Source organism: Tupaia chinensis, unplaced genomic scaffold (assembly GCF_000334495.1).
Source record: "Tupaia chinensis unplaced genomic scaffold, TupChi_1.0 Scaffold000272_1, whole genome shotgun sequence".
NCBI lineage: Eukaryota > Metazoa > Chordata > Mammalia > Scandentia > Tupaiidae > Tupaia > Tupaia belangeri.
In genome coordinates this window covers 1,807,578-1,814,576 of record NW_006159754.1, presented here as the reverse complement: position 1 = coordinate 1,814,576, position 6,999 = coordinate 1,807,578, and positions in this window count along the sequence as shown.

The following is a 6,999-nucleotide window of genomic DNA, read 5'->3' as shown; positions in this document are numbered from 1 at the left end:
ATGAATAACTACTGACATCTACCAGCAAAGTTCTAACTGTTGTTAATGACTATTATGGGTTGAATCATGACCTTCCCAAATACCAATACCTAAGATGATGACTTTGCTTAGAAACAGGATCTTCACAGAGGTACTCAAGTCAAAGTCAGGTCCTTAGGGTGGACTCTCAACCAGTATGACTCATGTTCTATAAAAAGGGGAAATTTAGGGAACCAGCAGTTAGCGTAATGGCTATGTCACTGGACTCCCACGGAGTCGACCGCGGTTCGTGTCCCGGATCCGGTGGCTTAAAACTCACGCCGGGCGCGTGTGCGTGCGTGCCCAAGATCCCGAGAGGAGAATGGAGGAGAAGGGATTGCGGCGTGACCATCCCCCCCTGGGGGGTGATTTCTCGCTTTCTGTCTCTATGTCTCTCTCTGTCCGTCTGGCGAGCGCACGCGCCCTACAGTGAAAATCTCTAAAAAAAAAAAAAAAAAAAGGGGGGGGGGGAATTTAGAGCCAGACACAGAGAGAAACCCACGGGAACATTATGGCAGAGATGGGGGATGGGTCTACAAGCCCCCAAACACAAAAATTGCCAGAAAACCACAAGAAGCTACAGGAGATGAGAGAAATAAAACAGATTCTGTCTCACAGCCCTCAGAAGGAACCAGCCCTGGGAACCAGCGGTTAGCGTAATGGCTATGTCACTGGACTCCCACGTACTCGACCGCGGTTCGCATCCCGGACCCAGTGGCTTAAAACTCACGCCAGACTCATGTGTGTGCATGCCCAAGATCCCGAGAGGAGAATGGAGGAGAAGGGATTGCGGTGTGACCATCCCCCCTGGGGGGTGATTTCTCGCTTTCTGTCTCTATGTCTCTCTCTGTTTGTCTGGCGAGCGCACACGCCCTACAGTGAAAACCTCTCCAAAAAAGAAAAGAAGGAACCAGCCCTTACCAACACTTTGGTCTTGGACTTCCGGCATCCAAAACGTCAGCCACTCCGTTTGTGGCATTTATTATGGCACTCCTTGCGAACTAATTCAGTGACCCAATGGGCTTAGGTCTACTTGTAAAAAGGCTTCCATAACTGTTTGACTGGTACGTCCAATATCTCAGTCACAGATAGCTACTAACTGTGCAATTCCCAAAACATCTCAGTGCATTAAGTAGTACCCCTGCTTAAAAGTCTACCCAGCACACTTAATAATGGAAAAATGGGGCCGACACTAGCTGAATCCACTTTCAGTGCTCCAGAATAGTCCGCAGTCAAAACTGTGCTCACTGTTTCATTGCAACAAGAGAAAATGTAAGCTAAAGGGAGCCACGGAGGTCTCAACAAGAAGGTATTAGAAGGACTTGTAAAATTTGGGGCTGATATGCAGTGGTACATGTTGCTAAGATGCTATGCCCTGTAGACTACAGGGGAAGGCCCAGGTTCAATTCCTGGTCCAACCTAAAGGTATGGCACGGTGGTGTGTCCCTGTTTTCTCAGCAACTCAGAGGCCGAAGCAGGAGGACCATGAAGTTGAGGCTGGTCTGGGCAACACAGCCATGTCCTAGAGCTGGGCTCAGTAGAGTGTGCCTGTGGTCCCACATGGAAGGCTGAGGATCATGACATAGCAAAACCCCAACTTAACACATACCTGCATACACATGTACATACAAACAAAAAGATTTGGGCCTGTGGGAATGATTCTGGGGAAAACTTTTGAGGAAGCAGGGCATTGCTCTTAAGTGAATGCTACAGGAAGGAGGTAAGGCGTGATTGGGGCCTTCTTAAGTTTTTGTCATACCTAGCAAGATGTATGGAAGCAAGAGGTCCATGGAGGGATGTGTCACTCCACGATTATTAGTAACATAGTTGATTAAATCCAGAAGTCACTCTATAGCTGCAAGTATGTTTGCCCTCGTGTGATACATTAATGCCTCCTTCAGCCTCTCAGTCCTTTTGTCCCCTCTGTCAGCATAACTTTCAGACAAACCTCCCCCTTTTTTTTTTTGGAGAGGTTTTCGCTATAGGGCGTGTGCGTTCGCCAGACAGAGAGAGAGAGACATAGAGACAAAAAGCAAGAAATCACCCCGCAGAGGCGATGGTCACGTCACAATCCCTTCTCCTCCATTCTCCTCTCGGGATCTTGGGCACGCACGCACACGTGCCCGGCGTGAGTTTTAAGCCACTGGGTCCAGGATGCGAACAGCAGTCGACTACGTGGGAGTCCAGTGACATAGCCATTACGCTAACTGCTGGTCCCCTCAGACAAACCCTTTGATGCAGTCCAATGACCTCCAGTTTGCCTGGCTGGGTCACTTCCCCATCCCTCATCTGTAGCAAGGGCATAGGCCACTTTTGTTAGCCAGGGTCAGAGCAGCCTTATATAACTGGACAGGCTGTGCACATACAAAGCACCACACACGCATGGAGGCACCATTCACACCATCTGCGTCATAGGTCTGCATACGAACCACTGCAGTCTTCAGGGTACGCAAGTCAAGGGTCCTGGGAAAGTGCTATATGGATGCCTTGGCCAGCAACACACGTGTTCATCCTCAAGCTGCAAGGTGACGTCGATCCTGCCCAAACCACACTGAGTGGTTCCCCAAAGTGACATTGAGGTTCCAGTATCAAGAATGGGAATAGCACAGGCCCTCTAGCACAGCAGGAAAGTGCTCTTCAGAGGAAGCTGGATCCCACTTGGCCAATACTGGATGTCTCCCCGCACACATGCCCTCTAGCGTTAGAAAGAAGAAAAAATTGGAACAACTGCTGGGCACACAAAGACGACAGATACCTGTTCCACACCAGTACTACTACTGCCATTTTCTAGATGAAGATGTGAGATTTTCGCAGTTAAGGAAGTTGCCCAAGTCACATAAACTACTGAAAGGGACAGACTCAAACCTAAGTCTGCATGACTCCAGAACACATTCAGTCTCCATTTCAATCATCTTAATACCCTGTCATTAAGGAGTCAAGTCTCAACTTAGGTGTTTAGTGTTCAAATACTCCCAACAAATGTTCCCCTTAGCACCTAACCTCAGTTCTCACCACTCAAGACTGAATCTTCCCCACGAAGTTTTATTACCCTACTATTTTTTTTTTTTTTAAGATTTTTGCCACAGGGTCTGTGTGCCCACCAAAGAGAGACAGAAAGAAACACTGAGAAAGAAAGTGAGAAATTACCCTCCAGGGAGGATGGCCATGCCTCAATCCTTTCTCCTCCATTCTCCTTCTGGAATTTGGGCATGTACGCACACATACCCAGCATAATTGTCAAACCAGCAGGTCCGGAACTTGAACCACAGTCATCCAGTGCCTTAACCCCTATGATATTGTTTTTAAGAATCTATGATTCTTTTATTCTTCTCAGTTGAAATAACTGTTCTTTCTAAAACTTCAAAACCATAGGATTTCATAAAGTCAAAATCAATACTTCCATCATAAACCCCAAATTCCTCCCACAAATCAAAGATTTTACATTTGTTTGAAGTAACTCCAACTTACCACTCAATTTCCCCAGTGAGATTTAAGTGCTGAGAAGCTAGAGATTACGTATTTTCTTACAACACAAAATAGACATCTTGCAGGCAATCTGGCTGGCCCTATATTCTCCTTCCCAGATTTCCTTCCTTCCACTCATATGGGTCATGGGGAGGCAATTGGCCGCCATGTTTGTATTGAGCAAGCCTGGCTTTGGACTGGGGAAGGCCACCTGACTTAAACTGGCCAATCAGATTCTCCTGAGACAACTTGAATCCGATCTTGCAATGCCTCATCCCACAGGAAAGGGAGCTGGAACAGACCAGGATAAACTCAAAATTTGCCAGTTGGCTAACTTGGACCTTGTGCTCTGGCAAACAGGGAGAGCCAGTTTTTCAGAGAGAGCATGAATTAAACAGACTTGTTATGAGAAAGAATCGAAGAGCACAAGTTGTCTGCTTTCAAAAGTCTTTCCAGTTTTGGGAACCAGCAGTTAGTGTAATGGTTATGTTGCTGGACTCCCACGTAGTCGACTGCGGTTCGTGTCCCGGACCCGGTGGCTTAAAACTCACGCCGGGCGCGTGTGCGTCATGCCCAAGATCCCGAGAGGAGAATGGAGGAGAAGGGATTGTGGCGTGACCATCCCCCCTGGGGGGGTGATTTCTCGCTTTCTGTCTCTATGTCTCTCTCTGTCTGTCTGGCGAGCGCACGTGCCCTACAGTGAAAATCTCTCAAAAAAAAAAGTCTTTCCAGTTTCTAAGATTCTCAAGCTTGCTGACACACCTTGGTTTCCATGTGGGACCCCCTGAACTAGTCTAAAATAAGTATCATCTTCTGCAATCCAAAGAATGAACACTGGACCAAAGTCAAGGCAGGGCACAGTGTAACACCCACTTTCACCCCGATCAGTGCACCAGTAAGGTGAATGGTTTGCAGCCTTTTACTCAGCACGGCAGCTCTCAGCATCCACCTATTCATTTGCCAGGGTTATTTATGTCTGTGCTCTGGATGTGGCAAAGCACAGGCTGGAGGAGGAGGGAAAGGAAGTGAGCGTGGAGAGGCGGAGTGCCCAGGTGACCCGTGCAGGCTTTGGTAAAGGCAGGGACAGCAGAGAGGGCATGCAGGGCTGGCATTCCGCACACTGTGCAGACTAGCAGGGCTGAGCTGGGGGAAGGAGAGTGAGGATGGGCTCCAGGGTCCCAGAAGGTAAATATGGATAGTAACGGGACCACTAACCGAGTCGGGGGAAAAAAAAAAAAAAGAGTTGAAGGAGCCCATCTGTGTGAAGCAAGAACTGAGGGAATGCACACACTTTTCTAACTTTTCTGATCTTCTGTAGCAGAGACAGCTAGAGAAACCAATTTTAAAAATCACCTGCTTTCCATTATAGACCCAGAGTCTCCCTTTTATTACCATCTTTTTTCTCAGGCTCAATGACAGCCTGTTATTGGATTTTTAATCTGACGAAATTGATGTCAAGAGAGAGGAATGCATTATTGGAGGCCTCAAGGTCATGTCAATTTCACTGGTTCTCAGTAACCCACACTCTGTACTGGGCCTGACTGACATGGGTGAGGCTCTCATAGGGAGATTATTCCAGGCTCTCCCCTCTACCTTCCTTCACTTCTCCTCAGGGACCAAGTGCTGTCTGTCCCACTAAGGGCACAGCTCCAAGAATAAACAGAAGGACCAGGAGATGGTGTAATGGTTACATCGCTGGACTCCCACATACTTGATCACAGTTCAAGCCCTGGATCCAGTGGTTTAAAACTCACGCCAGGCACATGTGTGTGTGTGTGCCCAAGATCCCAAGAGGAAAACGGAGCAGGAAGGACTGTGGCATGGCCATCTCCCCTGGGGGTGATCTCTTGCTTTCTGTCTCTCTGGCGAGCACACACACTCTATAACAAAAATCTCTTTTTAAAAAATGCCCGATGGCTTTGATTTAGGGTGGTACATGAAGGGGAGATGACAGAAGACTCCCCAAGATGGACAAGTTTTAGGACTCCAGACCTTCCGGCATCTGGTTCCCTCTCCCATCCTGTACCCCTCTCCCCTGGTTTGCGTGTCTCACTCCTACTCTTGCTTCAAGGTCCTTTTTCCTAATATCTTCCCCCTCCAGGTCCGTGAAGTGCTCAGCTTCACCCTCCTCTCTTTTCTCAACTCTATCACGGCATTTGTTACAGTCTTTTCACAAGCAATTATGGCAGAACAGCTGGGTGGTTAAGAACCAAGTCACCGGAATTAAAGCAACCTGGGTCCACATCGTGGTTCTCCACTTACCAGCTGTCCGTCCTTGGACTAGGTAGTGAATCATCACGATCCTTATTTCGTTCACCTATAAAATGGGCTGATGGGGGCCAGGCAGCAGAGCAACAGGAAAACATACTGCTCTGTGAGGCTAACCCATGTGGGAAGGCTCCGGGTGCACGTCCAGAGACCTCCCTGAGCACGCTGGGCACACGTGTGCCCACGATCCAGGGCTAGCTGAGACTGGGGGTGGGTTATGCCCTCGAGACCCTACTGGGAGTGCACGCAACGTATTCCTCTCCTTCTCTGTCTTGCTCATGAGAGAAACTTTCCATCTTTCTCTGCCTCTGTCACTCACGAAAGAAATACAATTTTTTAAATGAGATAATAGGGCCAACAGGTGGCGTGGTGGGTAAGGTGCTGGATCCCACAGGGCTAACTCCATGGTTCCAGTACCGGACTCAGAGACTTGAGAAACACGCCAGGTGTATGTGCGTGTGCCCATAGTCTTAGGAGGAAAACAGAGAGAGGGGATTGCAAAATGGTCATTCCCCCCCGAGGGGTGATTTCTCACTTTTCCTCTCTCTGTGTCTCTGTCTGTCTCTCTGGCAAGCACAAGCACTTTATAGCAACAAAATAAATAAATAAATAAAAACAAAAAAACTAAAACAAACAAAAAAAGATAATAGGGGCTAGCAGGTGAGGTGGTGTGGTACTTAAGGCACTGAATTTCCACTTGGTTGACTGGATCCACTGGCTTGAAAATCATGCCAGGCACGTGTGCACGCATGCCCATGATCCCGAGAGGAGAGGGAGGAAAAGGGGTTGCAGTGCAGCCATTTCTCCTGCACCGTGGGTGACGTCTCACTTTGCTCTCTCTGTTTCTTTCTAGAGCGTGCATATGCCCCATAACACATATCTAAAAATAAGAATAACGATAATGCGCTCGTGTACAGGTCGCATAGGGTTTCTGTGAGGATGAAGTACGTCGTGTGTGGAAGAGTGCCTGATATTCTGTAAGCACTATACGGGGATTCACAGTCGTTAACATTATTCCCCCTCTGGCCACTGACTCCCCAAGAAGTCAAGCCTGGACTTGATTTTACTCTTGGCATCCAAATGTGAAGCTAGTGACTGAAGACATTTCTGCACTGGGTCAGCTGACTGAGAGCCACCCTCAGCTCCCAGCCCCACCCTCCCCTCTTCCCCAGGGCTGAATTCCTGTCTGACTCAGCAGACTTCCTTGGGGCACCAGCCCCTCCAGTCAGTGTGCTTGCTTCTGTCCAG